This window comes from Fundulus heteroclitus, chromosome 15 (genome assembly GCF_011125445.2).
Source record: "Fundulus heteroclitus isolate FHET01 chromosome 15, MU-UCD_Fhet_4.1, whole genome shotgun sequence".
Lineage (NCBI taxonomy): Eukaryota > Metazoa > Chordata > Actinopteri > Cyprinodontiformes > Fundulidae > Fundulus > Fundulus heteroclitus.
The window spans coordinates 31,558,700-31,579,105 of record NC_046375.1 but is presented as its reverse complement, the minus strand read 5'-3'; the positions used below and the strand labels follow the sequence as shown (position 1 = coordinate 31,579,105).

At 46.8% G+C, this 20,406-nt stretch overlaps 1 protein-coding gene across 7 annotated transcripts in view; it reads left to right on the top strand.

Moving 5' to 3' along the window:
- The window catches only part of ankrd6b (ankyrin repeat domain 6b), a 175,388-nt gene that overhangs the window by 5,044 nt on the left and 149,938 nt on the right, over positions 1–20,406 (top strand). The gene's annotated exons all lie outside the window — the stretch shown is intronic.

The following is a 20,406-nucleotide window of genomic DNA, read 5'->3' as shown; positions in this document are numbered from 1 at the left end:
TACATGATGGAGTTGAATGCAAAAGGAAGGATTAGTGTTCTTCTATTGAAATTTTTAATAACCCCTTTTATTCTATCACACCACGTGTATTGATCGATATATATTGTTATTGAATTATCGTCCAGCCCTAATGCCAATAAGAATGGATGATGGTGAGGGATTTTGTAAGGATTATTTGTGTTTCACATATTTTATTCTATTCATCCTATTTTCTCTTCAGTAACCCAATAGTTCCCTGTTTTGTAATAGTTTATAAATATATGGTAAAAGTTAATAGTGTGTAAGCCACAATTTTTTTGTTTATTAAGTTAGTATTTAATACAGCTGGCACAATAAAGGACTCTCTAGCTGCAAGGTAACAGTGCTACTAAAGTATGAACATCAACAGTAAACTCAATGCAGATCTTTAGAATATTGCCGTAACAATTTATGTTTGAGACTGTAGATGGTTGTCTTCGGGTCAAAATGACCCGCCACTGTGTTAAAACCCCCCAAAAAATCCACTAAATGTTATTTTTTTAACTTGAGATTTTAAGACTTTTCCTAGATTGGCCAAAACAATAGAAAAAGTTAAATGTTGCTTTTATTCACAATTCCATGTAAGCTGTACAAAAAAAGGTACAAAGATGGTCTTCGGGTCAAAATGACCCGTGAGGCAAATTGAGTTGAAATCAAGGTCACAGAGTTAATTACAAACCACAGAATGTTACAAAGTTTTAGTTGTGTCTCAGATCAATCAGTTGCAGAAGTAAACGAGGCAAATCAGGTGGTGTTCTCGCAGACTTCAGAAGACCACCTGTTATTTCCAGAAGTTATAAAGGTCCTGCATAACAGGACCCTGAATTGTGTCTGTGCTGAAGCCATGTGTGTGCGTTACAACACTGAAGAGGCTTTAAAAGTGATTTTCTTACATGTCCAGCAAGACAACTCTGATTCAGAAGAGGAAGTAGAGGATGTATCCGAAGAAGATGGAGAGGAATACAACCCAGAGCATGATGAATCATCTTCAGAAGAAGAAGAAAACCCTGAAGCTGAAAGTGAGACTTTCCTTTCAAAAAATGGCAAAATAACATGGTCCTCAGCAGCATATGACCAACACGGCTGGGAGTGCAGAACAAAACATTGTAAAGATGACCCCAGGACCCACAAGGTTGTTTCTACATTCTACCTGTTTATCACACCAGCAATAGAAAAAATAATCCTGAAGATGACAAATCTGGAGGGTTTTCGCAAATATGGAGACAGCTGGAAAAAGATGGATGAGATTGACCTCCAGGCCTATTTAGGGCTGCTAATCCTAGCAGGTGTATACAGGTCCCTAGGTGAGGCTGCAGCTAGTCTATGGGATGCAGAGAGTGGAAGGCCAATTTTTCGAGCCACAATGCCTACTCAAGACTGATACGATTTGATGACTGTGAATCAAGACCAGCAAGACGTCTGACAGACAAACTTGCACCCATAAGAGAGGTATGGGACAAATGGGTGGAGCTGTTGCCCTACCTCCACAATCCAGGGCCTGACGTAACAGTGGATGAGCAACTGGTTCCATTTAGAGGTAATCTGTTTTCATATTTGTAATAAAAGTGATTTTCACTATTGATTTCTTTGACTGTTTTCTGTGACACTGATACTAATCACTGATGCTAATGTCTTTTGTCCAAAGGTCGTTGTCCTTTCCGGCAGTATATGCCCAGCAAGCCAGCAAAATATGGGATCAAGTCATGGGTGGCTTACGATGCCAAATCAAGCTATGCTTGGAAAATGCAAGTCTATACTGGGAAGTCAACCAGTGGATGCCCAGAGAAGAACCAGAGGGTGTGAGTTGTGCTTGATGTGATAGAGGGACTGAGGGGTCACAATGTGACATGTGACAATTTCTTGACCTCTTATGAACTCGGACAGCAGCTCCTGAAGAGGAAGATCACCATGGTTGGTATAGTTAGAAAGAACAAGCCTGAGCTCCCACCTGCACTGCTTGCGTCAAAGGAGAGAGAGGTCTTCTCCTCAAAGTTTGCCTTCACGCCCACCACCACTGTAGTTTCCTACCTCCCAAAGAAAAACAAGAATGTAGTTTTTCTGAGCACACTGCACAAAGACGGCGAGATTAGTGATCGTGAGGACAGGAAGCCAATCATCATCCTGGAATACAACGGGAACAAAGGAGGTATGGACAACCTAGATAAGGTGATTGGAACATATAGCTGCAGAAGAATGACTGCACGCGGGCCCCTGGTCATCTTCCACAACATCATTGATGTGTCCTCCTACAATGCCTTTGTGATTTGGAGAGAGGTCAACCCAACCTGGATGTCTCGTAAGCACAAGAGGAGGGTGTTCCTGGAGCAGCTAGGAAAGGCACTTGTAACTCCACTCATTGAAAGAAGGAAGCATGTCCCCCGCACAGAAGCCTCAGCAGCAGTTGTGAAAGCTATTCAGAGTGCAGCAGCTCCTGATCAACCTGAGGATCCATCTACCACAGCCACTTCCCCAGCTAGGGCAAGTAACAGGAAGTGATGTCAGTTCTGCCCTCAAAAGAAGGACTGTAAAAAAAATACTGTGTGCTGCAGGTGTAAGAAATATATCTGCAAAGGCTGTGCACTTGCATATTGCCCTACATGTGCTAATTAGTTGAATGGGTTATGTGTTTTTTCATATTTTTTGTATTGTACATTCTCTTAAATTGTTCACTGGAGAACAGTAAAAGAAAATGAGTCATTGAGATGAATGAAAATGCATTCGAAACTCCTTTTTGCACACTTGTTTTCTTTTCTTAAGCTATAGAAATTCAAATGGAGAGGGAAAACTCAAGTATTCACACATTTTGTGGTGAATTACAATATACAAGATGAAATTTGGTGTTTAAAATTCAATTAAGCTGCCTATATTGGGGGTTTAGTGAAGATGGGTCATTTTGACCCGGAGGGCACAGAGTGTATACAGAAAAGGAGTACAACAGGAGGGTTAAGAAATTGCAAGCAGGACAACTTACAGTGTCTTAGAAACTAATTTTACCCCAGGTTAGGGCTGCAGCTAATAATTAGTTTAGTAATTGAGTATTCTATTGATTATTCTGACATTTTATAGACTTATTGGATAAAAAAAACGTGGCACATTTTTCAAACCTTTCATTTATTGTTTTGTGAGAAATAGAAATACACGAAAGATATGCTTTACATTCACTAACATAGTATGAAATTAGTCTACACTTAAAAACTTGTAGCAAAGGGACGTGCTCCGACAGCGCAGGGGTAGAGAGCATGACCCCAGTACGGAGGCCTTAGTCCTCGACGCAGCTGACCCAGGTCCGATTCCGGCCTGAGGTCCTTTGCCGCATGTCCTCCCCCAGTCTCTCAAACCCCCTTTCCTGTCAACATACTTTGTAAAAATGAGCCATTAGTGCTGCAAAAAAAACACATAAAAACAATTGTAGCAAAGGATGCATCTGCAGCTAAAAAAGAACTTTGCTGCAAGCAAAAGAACTCAACTAGAAAGAACTGTGTCCTTTCTAGTTGAGTTAACATCGATACATTTTAGTTGCCTCTGCAGTAAAAATGGTCACAATAAATTGCATATTGCATTCTGAAGTTTTAAAGATATTTTTTTAACACCAGAAAGTTTCCAAATAAAACCTTGCAGTAAACTTCGGTGCCAAGTAGGGATGGGAATCGAAAACCGGTTCCTGTTCAGAACCGGTTCCATGTGTTCCAATTCCATGGCACTGTTTGGCAGCTCGCTTAATGATTCTCTTATCGATTCCAGGCAGCACCAGAGCCGGGCAGCACGACTTACGTCACGTTTTTTATGCAAGTTACGCACACGGCATTCAGTAAGCAAGTACGACGTGACCAGGCATAAGTCTAGAAAAGCAAAACAAAAAAAATGGCGATCGAAAATCCAGGTCAACAAGGAAAAATCAGTGGATCATTAACTATACCTAAAACTAATGTTTGTGGTGATTTAATGAATTTAGCGTTAATCAATAAGAAAATAAAAGCATAAATTGTCGTCTCGATCACTGTGTATGGGGGCGGCCATTATTGCCTGACATCACATCCTGCGATGTAATGTCACGGTAAGGCACTGCGCTCTACAACAACAACTGTTTCGGATTTCGAGAGGACTTCACCATTGAAATTTGCGAGAGCTACTGTGAAGCAACAATGTCCACGTGCATGGCAGTTGGATGTTCCAATACATCGGGTAAAAGTGAAAAAAAAAAACATTTTTTCACCTTTCCAATTCATGATCCACCACGGGTTCTTTTGTTGGATTGCCAACTTGCCATCGAAGTTCTGGCCAGAGAGAAAAAACGTCATCTGTAGCCAATATTTCAAAGAAGAATGTCTTCAAGATGACATGAGAGCGACACTGTTCGGTTGGTTTTTCTTTTTTATAATGTAGAATTTGCCGGATAATTTTTTTACCGACCAGAGGGGCGGAGTGATATGACACAGTTCGATAGAATGCTCAGTTTTGCGAAGCCCACTTATTTTATGCGACTTTGGTCTTCTTTTTTCTAAAGTCTCTTGTAAATTTCATGAGTTGTGGGGTTGCAGTTTTTTGGCCTTGTTTCTGAAAGTGAAGTTGCTTGTTTGGGCTCTAAACTAAGTGACGCTGAAATATCCCTCCGCCTCATAACGCACTGGAGCTCATCCTGACAGGAGCAGAGAGTAAACTCAGAAGGAGCCGCTCTGCCTGTATTTTCTGCAGTTTACGGTTGCTATAACTGATGATAACTGCTGAAAGTAGATTAGGTGGTGCAGATCACCCTTTGGAGCAGAGATTGGTTCTAAAGATATATGAGTTATGAGTTTTATACTCATCTTATAACATTGCAGAACCCAACCTATAAACCGTACTTTAATGTTTATTTGTTGTCTTCTTATGTCTCTAAAATGTTACATTAGTATTACTTTAAATTTAAATGCTTAATACCATGTCTATTTTTGTTTAAGAGGTTAAAAAAATTTCCCCAAATTGGAATCGATAAGGAATCGAATTGTTTCACAGAATCGATAAGGGAATCGGATTCGTGAAAATCTTTTTTTTTTAAGAATTGTGAAAGCGTACAACCTTTGCAAAGTTTACCATGCAAGTCAGTAACATGATCTCCATACTGAATCGCTCAAGATTAATAGGAACAACCAGTGGTGTAGTGGTCTGTTTCAAGAAGCAGTGTTAACAAACTCAATCAATTCAGAGTCAAATCCTTGACAAGGCTGGGTAAAAGCTATTTCAAGGCCAGACACACCCTTCTTACTGCTCTACACACTGTTGCCTTACTCAGGTGTTAAGCATCTCCCACATTATATAAAACAGTACCATTAGCAAAAAAAATGCAATACTTCTCACAATACCTCCTAGGATGTGATAGCATGTCTCCGATGTGTAATGCTGCAAATGTAAGGATAAGTTCTTGGGAATATATGATGGATTGGGAGGTAAAACAGTAGCGCTCATAAAAATCTGGATATACATGCGGTCTCATAACCCTCTCCCGACAAATATTTAATTCCCTGTGTTGTGCAGTTGCACAATGTTTAAAGTTATTTAATGTTTAATAGCTCTAGAGCTGATATCAGGACAATAATTATGGATAGAAATGGATGATTCGAGCACTGGTGTTCTTTTAACAGCAAACTCTGCACACACATAGAATAAATGAGTGACAACTTCTCTTCAAGTTCAAGAATTTAACAAAAATAAAATGAACATCCAGAGAATATCACTATATCTGTATTTCTGAATTAACACTATATTTCAATCAAAAAAACCCTCTCTACTAGGCTAGTGAAAATTAACTAAAACTACTAAGCAAACTGAAGATAAAAAGAAAGAGGCTAAGGAACTATATACACACTAAAAGACACAAAAGACAAAACAAAGTGATTGATCATCATCAGAACAATTCAGTGAACCCTGGTTTACTGCAGGTCTGAGTTAAAGAACCAAAGTTCATCTTAAAGAAATAACATTTTATGCGAGTTAAAGAACCAAAGTTCATCTTAAAGAACATGAAACAAGCTTAAATTGGCTTCACTAATTTAGAACATTTGTTATGTGTTTCAACCCATTCACAATGTAAATCCTGAGATAAAGAAAACATTATTTGACCAAATAACATTTTAAAGAAAGGTTTTCTCTGTAAGAATCTGTAAACCTTAGAGACGTTTGATTTTACTAATGTGATTATACCTCCAGGATGCTAGGTGTTGCTGTAGCAATCAGTCGCTAAAATCGGTTACTTCTAATGTTATACAAAACGCCTTTAAATCAACATTAATATTCCTTATTAATGCTGTAATAACGCTCATAGCACCATCGAACAATGGTGGAGCGAAACGAAGCAAACCTTATGCTTGAATGAGTCGTAGTTGGATATCCGGAAACCGGTCATCACGGGAAGCTAATAGCCTTTAGGCTAGCAGACTTTCGGTGCTAACTTTAAAAACTCCCGCTTCAATTAAGTCATAATGAGTACTACGGATAACCCAAACATCAATATCCCATCAGTGTATACAACTGTTGTTGAGATAACGTTTGTTATAACCATAAAAACACACTCAAATTACATTGGCAATGGCTTGGTATCAACATGCTAACGGGAGCTATGTCGCTCAGCCCCATGTGTTTAAAAACACTGTATGGACACAATACACAAGCTTTCCAAACAACCATTTAACTTTCCCTGTTTTTTTCTTTGCCAAACCTGTCGGTGCCTCGTGTGAGTTCGGTTCACTTTGGCATCCAAGGGAGAGAGCAGTGGAAAGCAAAGGATAGCCGAAACGTGGTCGGGGTAGGCCGGTCGGAGGCCCTGCAGTGGCAACTCCAGATTGGCTTTTGCTCTCAGCTTGGAGTCTCACAGGGAGTCCTGTGTTGGTTTTTGGCCACTCCACGTTGTCTGGAATCAGTTTCCTGCAACAGCTGAGTAGAATAAACAAGGCTGGTTTTGGCATTCTTTGCTTGAGCGGCTGGTTGCGCAGAAGTTGGCTCTGATTCCAGTCGGCAGATCTCCGAACCCAGTCGGGTCCTCCGGACAAAGAGAGATATCTCCCCTGTGCTGGCTTGTGGGTCTTTCGGGCCCCATGAGGGCCCATACCTGGCTGGCTTGTCCAGCGGGACTCTCTCGTCCAGTGGGTAGAGTCTGAGGAGTGGTCTAGGCTCATAGCATGGAATCCCTGCTGTGAGGGGCTGTCTCGTAGTGGGTGTGAACTTCTTTGCTTACAATCCATTTTGATTCCTTTCCCATGTCACATGTTCAAAATTCAATCTGAATTTTGACATGGCGCAATGTCTTATCACCTGCTAATCAATGCCGCTCCTTCATCAATTGGATCCTCGTCAAAAGCACATGCCATGTTTGTGTTTTTCACGCCTAATGTGTCTAACAGATCTACTGACTGAATTTTGTATTGTTCGCACAGAACTATGACAGAACTCTCCTGACTGAATCAGGAAATGAGACATCGTGAGTGGCTTTAAGAAGGGCGGAGACAGAGGACACTCTGAGTTCATTGAGAAAACCTGTTCTTGACCGGGTTAGTTCTTGGGAGAATGTTACTATGGTAACAGACAGTGGTTGAGTGACCTCTCTTTTTGAAAAGGAAAACTCAAAGTATCCCTGATTTCATAGTTAACAAACTTAGAGTTTTCATTAAACTTGCTTTGTGAAAGCAAAGGTGACCAAATGGGTGCCTGCACCCCAGCCTCTTTTGGAGGAAGCACTACAACCATTTCCACCCTCTTCCAAAAGAGGCAGGAGCACAGGATGTTAGAATTTGAAGGTGTGAAACTTCAGTAGTGTAAGTGGTTATGTCCCACAAGTGGGGTGTGAGTTAGAGAAGGAGAAATTCTGGAGTAAATTAAATTTACATATCTTAAAACAAAATTCGAATATGTTTCGTCAGGATAAGTTACATAAAGAAATGTGATTTTTGTCACTTAATTGCATTGCATGCCGTAACGCCGTTTCATTATATTTTTTTAATTTATTGACATTTATTTATGCTCTGAAGAAACCAACAGTGGATAGCATAGATGAAATAATAATTCTGGCAATACTGGCAGTTTAGGCTTTTTTCAGAGATTACTAATTGGAATTTATCACTGTCAAGACTGACTCAAATTCTTACCATGAAGAAATTCTTCACAATAACGATAAAACGATACGATAAAGGCCCAGCCCTATGGTCAAATATACAGGTGGGTTGGTAACCTTGCTTACATTTTTAATGTATTTTTTACCCAGAATTTCTGGTTACCACAGCTGCCAAAGTGTTTCAGTAAAAGCCACAGATTTGTTTTACAGTGTGTGGCAAACTTTCTTTCACCAACTTTGTTACTATACCATGGAGGCCAGGTTTTTTGAAGGGTGGGTTGATGTTGTTGTCAGTATAACACTAGTCTAGTGTGCCGTCCTCGATATGTCTACTAATATCCTGACGGCCAGCTAAACTTTTTCCCACACCAAGACTTTGAAGATTAATTCTAGTTCGTTCCACAGGTTTATTGGAGTTAGAGAAAAGGTGAAACTGTCTGTCCGTCCGTCCGTCCGTCTTCTTCCGCTTATCCGTGGTCGGGTCGCGGGGGTAGCAGCTTCAGTAGGAAGGCCCAGACGTCCCTCTCCCCGGCCACTTGGGCCAGCTCCTCAGGAGGAATCCCAAGGCGTTCCCAGGCCAGCCGGGAGACATAGTCCCTCCAGCGTGTCTTGGGTCTTCCCCTGGGCCTCCTCCCGGTGGGACGTGCCCGGAACACCTCACCAGGGAGGCGTCCAGGAGGCATCCTGACCAGATGCCCGAGCCACCTCAACTGGCTCCTCTCGACGTGGAGGAGCAGCGGCTCTACTCTGAGTCCTCCCCGGATGACTGAGCTCCTCACCCTATCTCTAAGGGAGAGCCCAGACACACTACGGAGAAAACTCATTTCAGACGCTTGTATCCGGGATCTCGTTCTTTCGGTCACGACCCAAAGCTCGTGACCATAGATGAGGGTAGGAACGTAGATCGACCGGTAAATCGAGAGCTTCGCCTTTTGGCTCAGCTCTCTCTTCACCACAACGGATCGGTACAGCGCCCGCTTCACTGCAGACGCTGCACCAATCCGCGTGTCGATCTCCCGCTCCATCCTCCCCTCATTCGTGAACAAGACCCCAAGATACTTGAACTCCTCCACTAGGGGCAGCACATCCTCCCCAACCCGGAGAAGGCACTCTACCCTTTTCCGGTTCAAGACCATGGTCTCGGATTTGGAGGCACTGATTTTCATCCCGGCCGCTTCGCACTCGGCTGCGAACCGCTCCAGTGAGAGCTGTAGATCACGCCCTGATGAAGCCAATAGGACCACGTCATCCGCGAATAGCAGAGACGCAATCCTAAGGCCACCAAAACGGATCCCCTCAACACCTTGGCTGCGCCTAGAAATTCTGTCCATAAAAGTTATGAACAGAATCGGTGACAAAGGGCAGCCTTGGCAGAGTCCAACTCTCACCGGAAACGAGTCCGACTTACTGCCGGCAATGCGGACCAGACTCTGACACCGGTCGTACAGAGACCTGACAGCCCTTATTAAAGGGTCCGGTACTCCATACTCCCGGAGTACCACCCATAGGATCCCTCGGGGGACACGGTCGAATGCCTTCTCCAGATCCACAAAGCACATGTAGACTGGTTGGGCAAACTCCCATGCCCCCTCCAGAATCCTGCTGAGGGTATAGAGCTGGTCCAGTGTTCCACGGCCAGGACGAAAACCACACTGCTCTTCCTGAATCCGAGATTCGACTATCCGACGGACCCTCCTTTCCAGAACCCCCGAATAGACCTTACCAGGGAGGCTTAAGAGTGTGATTCCCCTGTAGTTGGAACACACTCTCCGGTCCCCCTTTTTAAATAAGGGCACCACCACCCCAGTCTGCCAATCCAGGGGAACTGCCCCCGATGTCCACGCAATGTTGCAGAGCCGCGTTAACCAACACAGCCCCACAACATCCAGAGCCTTAAGGTACTCCGGGCGAATCTCATCCACCCCCGGGGCCTTGCCACCGAGGAGCTTTATAACAACCTCGGCAACCTCAGCACCAGAGATGGGAGAACCTGACCCAGAGTCCTCAGGCTCTGCTTCAGCAATGGAAGACGTGTTGGTGGGATTAAGGAGGTCTTCGAAGTATTCTGCCCACCGAAACACAACGTCCCGAGTCGAGGTCAGCAGCACACCACCCCCACTGTAAACAGTGTTGGTACTGCACTGCACCCCTCCTGAGACGCCGTATAGTGGACCAGAATCGCTTCGAAGCCGTACGGAAGTCTTTTTCCATGGCCTCTCCGAACTCTTCCCACGCCCGAGTTTTTGCCTCGGCGACCAGCCGAGCCGCCTGCCGTTTCGACTGCCGGTACACATCAGCTGCTTCCGGAGTCCCACAGGCCAAAAAAGCCCGGTAGGACTCCTTCTTCAGCTTGACAGCTTCCCTCACCGCTGGTGTCCACCAGCGGGTTCGAGGGTTGCCGCCGCAACATGCACCGACAACCTTGCGGCCACAGCTCCGACTGGCTGCCTCAGCAATAGAGCCGTGGAACATGGTCCATTCAGACTCAATGTCCCCCGCCTTCCTCGGGACGTGTTTGAAGTTCTCCCGGAGGTGGGAGTTAAAGCTCCGCCTCACAGGGGACTCCGCCAGACGTTCCCAGCAAACCCTCACAGTACGTTTGGGCCTGCCCGGTCGGACCGGCTTCCTCCCCCGCCATCAGAGCCAACTTACCACCAGGTAGTGGTCGGTGGAGAGCTCCGCCCCTCTCTTCACCCGAGTGTCCAAGACATACGGCCGCAGATCAGATGAAACGACAACAAAGTCGATCATTGAACTGCGACCTAGGGTGTCCTGGTGCCAAGAGCACATATGGACGCCCTTATGCTTGAACATGGTGTTTGTGATGGACAATCCATGACGAGCACAGAAGTCCAACAACAAAACACCACTCGAGTTCAGATCAGGTGGGCCATTCCTCCCAACCACGCCCCTCCAGGTCCCACTGTCATTGCCCACGTCAGCGTTGAAGTCCCCCAGCAAAACGAGGGAGTCCCCAAGAGGGGCACTCTCCAGTACCCCTTCCAAGGACTCCAAAAAGGGTGGGTAATCTGAACTGCTGTTTGCCGCATAAGCGCAAACAACAGTCAGAACCCGTCCCCCCACACGAATGCGGAGGGAGGCCACCCTCTCGTTCACCGGGGAAAACCCCAACGTGCAGGCACCGAGATGGGGGGCAACAAGTATGCCAACCCCAGCTCGGCGCCTCTCACCATGGGCAACTCCAGAGTGGAAGAATGTCCAGCCCCTCTCAAGGAGACTGGTTCCGGAGCCAGAGCGGTGCGTCGAGGTGAGTCCGACTATCTCTAGTCGGAACCTCTCGACCTCGCGCACAAGCTCAGGCTCCTTCCCCACCAGAGAGGTGACATTCCACGTCCCAAGAGCCAGCTTCTGCAGCCGAGGATCGGAACGCCAAGGTCCCCGCCCTCTACTGCTACCCGTTACACAATGCACCCGACCCCTTTGGCCCCTCCGACAGGTGGTGAGTCCGTCGGAAGGGGGACCCATGTCACCTCTTCGGGCTGAGCCCGGCCGGGCTCCATGGGCAAAAGCCCGGCCACCAGACGCTCGCCAACGTGCCCCACCTCCAGTTCTGGCTCCAGAGTGGGGCCCCGGTGACCCGCGTCCGGGCAAGGGAACACGAGGTCCAATAGTCTTACTCATCATTAGGGCATTTTGGGCTGCGCTTTGTCTGGTCCCTCACCTAGGACCTGTCTGCCTTGGGTGACCCTACCAGGGGATTAAAGCCCCTGACAGCATAGCTCCTAGGATCATTGGGACACTCAAACCCCTCCACCACGGTAAGGTGGCAGCCCAGGGAGGGGAAGGTGAAACTGCAACATACAAAAAGCAAGGACAAATTAAAACCGCAAGCGGTGATGATCGGCCCTCGCAGCCAAGCGCCGCTCTGGCCTATTGGCCACCGCGGGGGTTCGCCCACCGCCGGTCGCCAGCCACCACAGAAGTTGTCACGCATTTTTCCCGCCCGTCCACTGGGCGATTCACACGAACGCGTTGGGCAGCACTACCCCACGACTCACAAAAAAATCTGGTGAAGATCGGTCGATGCAGCGAGGAGATACAGCCATTGAATAATGAAAATGCATTGGGCCACCGGACCGGATTAAAGCGTTCAGCGGGCCTCTGGTAATACAGTCAAAAATCTTGGTGCTCTTTTTAACCAAGACAGGTCATTGAAATCCCATATTAAAAAGGTTTCCAGAGTTTCCTTTTTTCATTGGTCCTCAAAAGAGTGTCCTTTGTCCTTAAGGTGTAAGTAGACAGCAGAGTCTCGACCTGAGGAGGTGGCTCTCCTGTGTTGAGCCATGCGTCTGTAGAGAGATTGTTTGGTTTCTCCAATATCAAGATCAGAACATTCCTCACTGCACTGAACTGCATACACCACTCCGCTCATCTTAGGTTTGGGTGTTTTGTCCTTGGAATGCACCGGCCTCTGTCTGAGGGTCCTGTTTGGTTTGAAATGTACTGGGATTTTGTGTTTGGAAAAAATCCTCTTGAATTTTTCAGAGACTTCAGCAACATATGGGATGACAATGTTTTTGCGTCATTCAATCTGCTGGCTTAATGGCTTTAACAACCGCCCATTACTAAGGGGTGGACCTGTTTGGGTCGAACTTGCATGTTATCTAAGCCATTACAAGGCTTTTGTTAGGCAATAGCATAAAGCTTGTTACTACACATTACTCCAGACTTTTTGAATTGAGAAAGCTTCTTGGTGAGGAGGCGAAACGTCTTTAACTACAGAAAACAAGTCCAGTTGTTTTGTTTTTTACTTTTTTTGGAATGCTAGCTATAAAGACTTTTGGAAAGGATATAATGGTTTAGATTCCATTTGGCAAAGGGAAAGGTAAATCAATAATTAAAAAGAACGAAATAGAAATATGGCAAATATGGGATGAAGATGAGAAATGAAAAAGATTATATAGCGTTCAAGATCTGTAATAATTAGAAATCATGGAGAAAGAAGCAGAAGGGAAATGGTCATTTTGACTAGAGTAAGAATTCGTCATACCTACTTGAATGAGTTTTTGTTTATACTAGGGAAAAGGAATAATGATATATGTGAGGGTTGTGGAGGAAAAAAAAATGTGGATCATGATTTGATAAATTGCTTGTATATGCACCTGAACTTTATGGCCTTTTTGCATCATTATTTTGCACTGTCAGCGTTGCTGAACTTTTATATTGCATTTAAATTTAAAAGTACACAACTGAATTTTTACTGCGTTTTTGCACCATTATTATTTTGCACTGCCAACATTGACCTTTTCAAATTAATGCCTTTTTTGCACCATTATATTTGCTCTACAAACATGGTTGAACATTCTTCTGCACACTTTTTTTAAAAACTGCTTTTCTCCTGCACTGTACATTCTTATCACTCCTGCACTCTATATTGTAATGTTATTTTATTTCAATTGCAATCTCATTACATTGTCGTAAGTTGTGTGCAACGAAATTTCGTTTTGTATGCACTCTGTGCATGCAAAATTAAGTCTAAGTCTAACTGAAAGAGAGAGGAAGTAATTAGGGAAACGGGAAGATAATGAAGTATTAAAGGAATATTAGGGACAGATGGAGATAGGGAGGAAATTAGGATAATTAATAAAGCATTGTTTTTATTTTTACATAATACAAAATAAAAAATAGAATATACAGTCATGGCCAAAAGTATTGAGAATGACAAATATTATATTTTCACATGATCTGCTGCCCTCTGGTTTCCATGTGTGTATGTCAGATGTCATCACATACGTACAGAAATACAATTGCAATCATATTATGAGTAACAAAAGCTTTTAATGACAGTTAGAATGAGTTATTGCAGCAAGTCAATATTAGCAGTGTTGACCCCTCTTCTTCAGGACCTCTGCAATTCTCCCTGGCATGCTCTCAATCAACTTCTGGACCAAATCCTGACTGATAGCAGTCCATTCTTGCACAATCAATGCTTGCATTTTTCAAGAATTCCTAGGTTTTCGTTTTTTCACCCGTCTCTTGATGGTTGACCACAAGTTTTCAATGGGATTAAGATCAGGGGAGTTTCCAGGCCATGGACCCAAAATCTCTATGTTTTGTTCCCTGAGCCAGTTAGATATCACCTTTGCTTTATGGCAAGGTGCTCTATCATGCTGGAAAAGGCATTGTTCATTACCAAACTGCTCTTGGACGGTTGGGAGAAGTTGCTCTCAGAGGACATTCTGGTACAATTCTTTATTCATGGCTGTGTTTTTAGGTAAGACTGTGAGAGAGCCGACTCCCTTGGCTGAGAAGCAACCCCACACATGAATGGTTTTCAGGATGCTTTACAGTTTGCATGAGACAAGACTGGTGGTAGCGCTCACCTCGTCTTCTCCGAACAAGCTGTTCTCTTTCATAGCATTCGTTTCGTGTCTCACATTGGGAACGCCTTCAGCGTGACCTCATCAGAAGCTCCTTTTACATTACGCCAGCCAGGATTGGCTGGAAAATAAGCCTGTCAGTGTCAGAGAGGGCAGGGTCCCTCCCCCCCTATATAAGGGGCTGACACTGCGCTGACAGTTATTCAAAAACCTCTTCTCGCAACGAGCAGAAGTTCCTGATTAGCTCTCTCTCTGATACTGTCCCGCCTTTTCTTGGAGCCTAGCTTAACTGTCCGTAGATCCACGCGCAAGCTCGATCGCTGGGCGCTTTGCTCTGAGTTGGGTTCGATATCACGGTGAAGCTATCCTGGTAGAAATACCATTACGCGAGTAGCAATACTCAGTCAACTACCGCCTCACGGTTGTACGTTGATCGGTTCAGAGTAGCAATACTCTCGAGCTACACCCCGGGTGGCCGAAACGCTGTCCCCATCCTAGTCACGCCTGGCTAGCCTAGCTGTCAAAAGCTAATTTTTGTGTAGCCTTACAACGAATCTCCCTGAAATAATGGAGACCGTTAAATCCCCTGCGAAAGCGGAGGTGAGCCCAAAGGGACGGACTTGCCCGTGTGGCAATAAAATTTCGAGCTGGGATACCCACCTTTCATGTGTGGTATGTCTGGGTCTGAAACACACCCAGGCAGCCCTCGAGTCCACGGAGGAGTGCTCGCACTGTAGCCGGTTCTCCCTGAAGATTCTCCGTCGCCGCTTGGCTCGTCAATCGACGATGTCCGCCAACGACCCGGTGATGGCTTCTATAGCATCCGCTCAAGAACCAGCCGACCAGGCTGGTCCTCTTTCCACCGATCCAGAAGCCGGACCAAGCTGGGGAGAAATCCTCGATGCCGTGGACCCACTTCCACAGGGAATGCCCGAGCTCGGTCTCACTTCAAGCCAGCTCGGCTTGCTGCCTGAAGGGGACGAGGAGCTCTCTGACTGGGAGTCAGAGCTGCCCTTCTCGGACAACGATGAGGACTATGACCCATCTCCCGCGCCCCCGGTGCGGGTTGCAAAACCCGCTCCCGTGGGCCCTGGCCAACCTGGTCATGACGGTTCATCATCGGAGCTGGATTTTGACTTGCACGACGTGTGCAAACGCGCCGCTGCAAAGCTTGAAATCCAGTGGCCAGAGGTCCAATCTGAAGCTCCCCGCTCCCGTTTCGACGGAAAAAGGCTGCCGAAGACCCGCAAAACGACCAGACAGCTCCTACCGATTTTCCCGGAGCTCCTGGAAGAATTGGCCGTCTCCTGGCGCAGCAAGCCATTTAAGGAGAAGCACCCAGTAGCCGGCAGTTCGGTCCTGGATTGCGACGGGATGGAAAATAGCGGCCTCCGCCAAATACCACTCGTCGAGCCGGCCGTCGCAACGCACCTGCACCCGAAGACCTCCATGTCAGCCGGAGGCCCCACCCTTCCGTCAAGAGCGGACCGCTTTCAGTCGAGCCTGACTGATAAGTCCTACAGGGCAGCCGCGCTCTTAGTCCGCGCTCTGAATGCGTCGTCTCTGCTGATGGCCTATCAAGCAGAGTTGGAAGAGCAAATGACCGCCGCTCCAGACGCTGCGCTTTGGGAGGAGGTGTGCGTCATAACCGATCACTGCCTGCAGCTTCATAAGGTAGCGATGCAGGCGATGGGCAGATCCATGGGACTCATGGTTCTGCAGGAGAGAGCCAGGTGGCTGAACCTCACAACTCTGGCGACTAAGGAGAAGGAGGACCTCCTGGACACACCCATATCACCCCAAGGGCTGTTCGGAGAGGCGGTAACCTCGATGCAAAAGAGGTGGGAGGAGAAGAAAAGGGACGACGAAGCCCTAAAGCTGTGCCTTCCCAGACGCACGTTTGCCACTGGGACTGCGGCCCCGGCCCCCCAGCGCCAGACCTTTGCCCAGGCAGCAGCCCGCTTTCCTCCTGCTTTCAGGATCCCAAAGCTCCCAAAGGCTCATGGAGCTTCGCAAGGCGCGCAGAAGACGCCTGCCCCCAAGGCTCACTGGCAGAAAAAGCCTGAAGGTCCTCGCACAGACCAACCACCCCCCACCTCCACCACGGTGGTGAGGAGGAGGAAGCGACCGGCCTAACACCTACCTTGGATGGAAAGAGCGAGCAGGGGTCGCTCTCCTCCGTGGCTCCGTTCCTGAGCCTGTTCAAAGAGTTCAGCCTGACACAGCGTATGGCCGAGGGGACGTTCCATCCCGCTCATCACGCCAAGAAGTCCAAAGACTCTGTTCAGGGCAGGGGTATCCAGAGCGAACCCCAATTATGTGTCACAAGCACATCTTCATGTTCCGAAGAAATAAATGCTTGCAGACTGGCGCTTCCAGGTCTAGAACCAAGGGCGCAGTCAAAAATGTTGAAAAACAAACACAAAATTTCACTTGGGGATCTGGTCCCTTCCTTTTCGGAGGAAGTGAGACGCATCCCCAACGTGAACAGCCCTACGGCGCACCAGACGCCTTGCGCATGCGCAGTGCAGTACGGGGTTGTTTACGACCCTACACCCAAAGAGGGCGCTCTCGGCTCGCTATCAGACTGGCCAGTCAGCCAGCTGACAGTGAAAATCCACCGTTGGGCGAAATGCACAAATTCAGAGTGGGTGTTAAGAACTCTCAGGAGGGGATACAGACTGCAATTCACTGCAGTTCCCCCAGGGAACTGCAGTGAATTGCAGAGTTCAGAGGAATTCAGAGGAATAATTCAGTCACGGGCAGAGGGACAAGCCGCTCGGTTCCTGCAGGACGAGATTTCCTCGTTATTGGAAAAGAGAGCGATACGGCTGGTACAACCAGAACACAGCAGCGAAGGTTTTTATTCACGTTATTTCCTCGTGCCGAAGAAAGGCGGCCGAGGAATGCGTGCAATTCTAGACCTCAGAGCGTTGAACAGGCATCTGAGAAAATACAAATTCAAGATGCTGACACATGCTTCTCTGCTACGCTTCCTGCGTCCAGGCGATTGGTTTACATCTATCGACCTCAAGGATGCTTATTTTCACATCCCCATTTACCCTCCACACAGAAAATACCTCAGATTTGCTTTTCAAGGGAATTCTTACGAATACCTTGTCCTCCCTTTCGGACTCTCTCTGAGCCGGAGGGTGTTTGTGAAGTGCACAGAGGCAGCAGTGGGTCCGCTCAGGAGGCGGGGAATACGTGTGGCAACTTACATAGACGACTGGCTGATTGCCTCGTCGTCCCACCAGGAAGCCACACAACACACAGCTGTGATAAAACAGCACTTGATGGATCTGGGTTTCAAAATAAACCCGGAAAAGAGTTCTCTGCTGCCCTCTCAGAGAACATCCTTCATAGGTCTCTCTCTGAACTCAATCCATGCCAGAGTAAGCCTAACGGAGGACAGAGTGAAAGCAATGGTCAACTGTTTGTCCATGTTTCAAAGAGGAAACCAGGTATCATTCAGACTCTGCAGAAGGCTGTTGGGACTGATGGCCGCAGCATTAGTGGTAATCCCTCTGGGACGTCTCCACATGAGAGGAATCCAGCGATGGGTAGCCTCCCAGGGGTTAAAGCCACATACTCCTCAGCGCAGGCTGAGAGTTACTGCAGCCTGCACAGCAGCGCTGCGCCCATGGCGGAACAGAGATGCACTGACTCAGGGGGTCCCAATGGGAGTTGTGCAGAACAGAAAAGTTGTCACAACAGATGCCTCCTTGTCAGGCTGGGGAGGTATATGCGAACGCCAAATGGTGAATGGAACCTGGGGTCCAAAGATGCAGTCCGAGCACATAAATTACATGGAGCTCATGGCTGTTCACCTAGCATTAAAACATTTTCTTCCCATTCTGAGAGCTCACCATGTGCTGATCAGATCAGACAACACAACAGTGGTGGCTTATATCAACAGGCAGGGGGGGGGGGGGGGGGCTAAGATCACTGAGGCTCCACACGCTGGCTCACAAACTAATCATTTGGAGCAGCAGACATTTTCTGTCTCTGAGGGCCACTCATGTCCCGGGAGTGTTGAACTGCGGAGCAGATCTTCTCTCCAGGGGGAATCCCACATATGCAGAGTGGAAGCTCCACCCAGAGGTGGCGAGGATGATTTGGCAGAGGTTCGGTCAGCCATCCGTGGACCTTTTTGCTTCTCAAGAGAACAATCAGTGTCCCATGTTCTTCTCCCTGCACGATCGGAACCCACCTCTGGGGGTAGATGCACTAGCCCACCCCTGGCCTCGCACTCTGCTGTATGCGTTTCCCCCAATAGCTCTCATCTCACCTACACTAGCCAGGGTACGAGCAGAAGGTCTGACAATGATCCTCATTGCACCCAATTGGCCAGCGAAACATTGGTTAGCAGAGATAACACAGCTCCTCTGGCAGGAGCCATGGCCGCTCCCTGCACGCAGGGATCTGCTGTCTCAGGCACGGGGACAGATATTTCACCCCCACCCAGAAAGACTGGCTCTATGGGCTTGGCCCGTGAGTGGTTTAACCTACAGTCCGTAGGGCTCCCACAAAATATTATCGAGACGATACAGGATGCTAGAGCTCCTGCAACACGCTCTCTGTACGGGTACAAATGGTTGGTTTTTGAAAAATGGTGCTCGGAAACACAAGAAATACCTTTTCAGTGTTCCGTGGCTGTGATTCTAACCTTCCTACAGAATCTGATCGATAAAGGAAAAGCTTTTTCCACTATTAAGGTCTATCTAGCAGCAATTTCAGCCTGCCACGTAGGCTTTGAGGGGAGAACTGTCGGCCAACACCCCTTGGTCTGCCGCTTCATGCGGGGAGCTCGCAGAAAGCTCCCTGTTTCCAGACCCATCGCTCCATCGTGGGATCTACCCCTGGTGTTGGATGCTCTCACAACCACACCCTTTCAACCAATGGATCAGGTGGAACTAAAGATAGTAGCTCTAAAAACAGCACTTCTAATGGCACTGGTGTCTGCAAAGCGCGTGGGTGAAATTCACGCTTTATCAGTGCATCCATCTTGCATGAAATTCTCTCCGAACGGGACCAAAGTAGTTTTACTTCCCAACCCAGCTTTTGAGCCTAAAGTGTTGGGGTCATACTCTCCCATTGAGTTGATGGCTTTTCATCCTCCCCCTTTTTCATCACAGGAACAAGAGAGGCTACACAGTCTCTGTCCTGTGTGAGCTTTACAGATTTATCTGAAGAGAACAAATCAGGTCAGGAAAAGTGACCAGCTGTTTGTCTCCTGGGCTAAAAATCATTATGGAAAGGCTGTTTCAAAACAGCGGCTTGCGCATTGGATAACTGTTGCAATTTCTTTGGCATATAGCTCAAAAGGACATCAGCCTCCAGAGGGCCTGCGTGCCCACTCTACTAGGGGTTTAAGCTCTTCATGGGCTCTACTCAAAGGAGTACCCCTGCAGGAGATTTGTGCTGCAGCAAGCTGGGCATCATCTCACACGTTTACTCGGTTTTACAAACTTGATGTCACAGCTCCATCACTGGCTCATTCAGTTCTAAGTGTGACAACAAGCACTAAGTAAAAAAAAAAAAAAAAAAAAAAAAGAAAGCTATGATGGAGACAGCAGGCACGTAGTGTGGGATCTGCTGAGCAATACGGGAGTTAGAATATTTTTCGTTCCCAATGTGAGACACGAAACGAATGCTATGAAAGAGAACTTTAGGTTACTTTCGTAACCCCGGTTCTCTGAGTAGCATGAGTGAGTGTCTCACCAAACCACCCTCCTTGCTCTAACGTTGCGAGGAAGAGGTGATTGTTTTTGAATAACTGTCAGCCCCTTATATAGGGGGGGAGGGACCCTGCCCTCTCTGACACTGACAGGCTTATTTTCCAGCCAATCCTGGCTGGCGTAATGTAAAAGGAGCTTCTGATGAGGTCACGCTGAAGGCGTTCCCAATGTGAGACACTCACTCATGCTACTCAGAGAACCGGGGTTACGAAAGTAACCTAAAGTT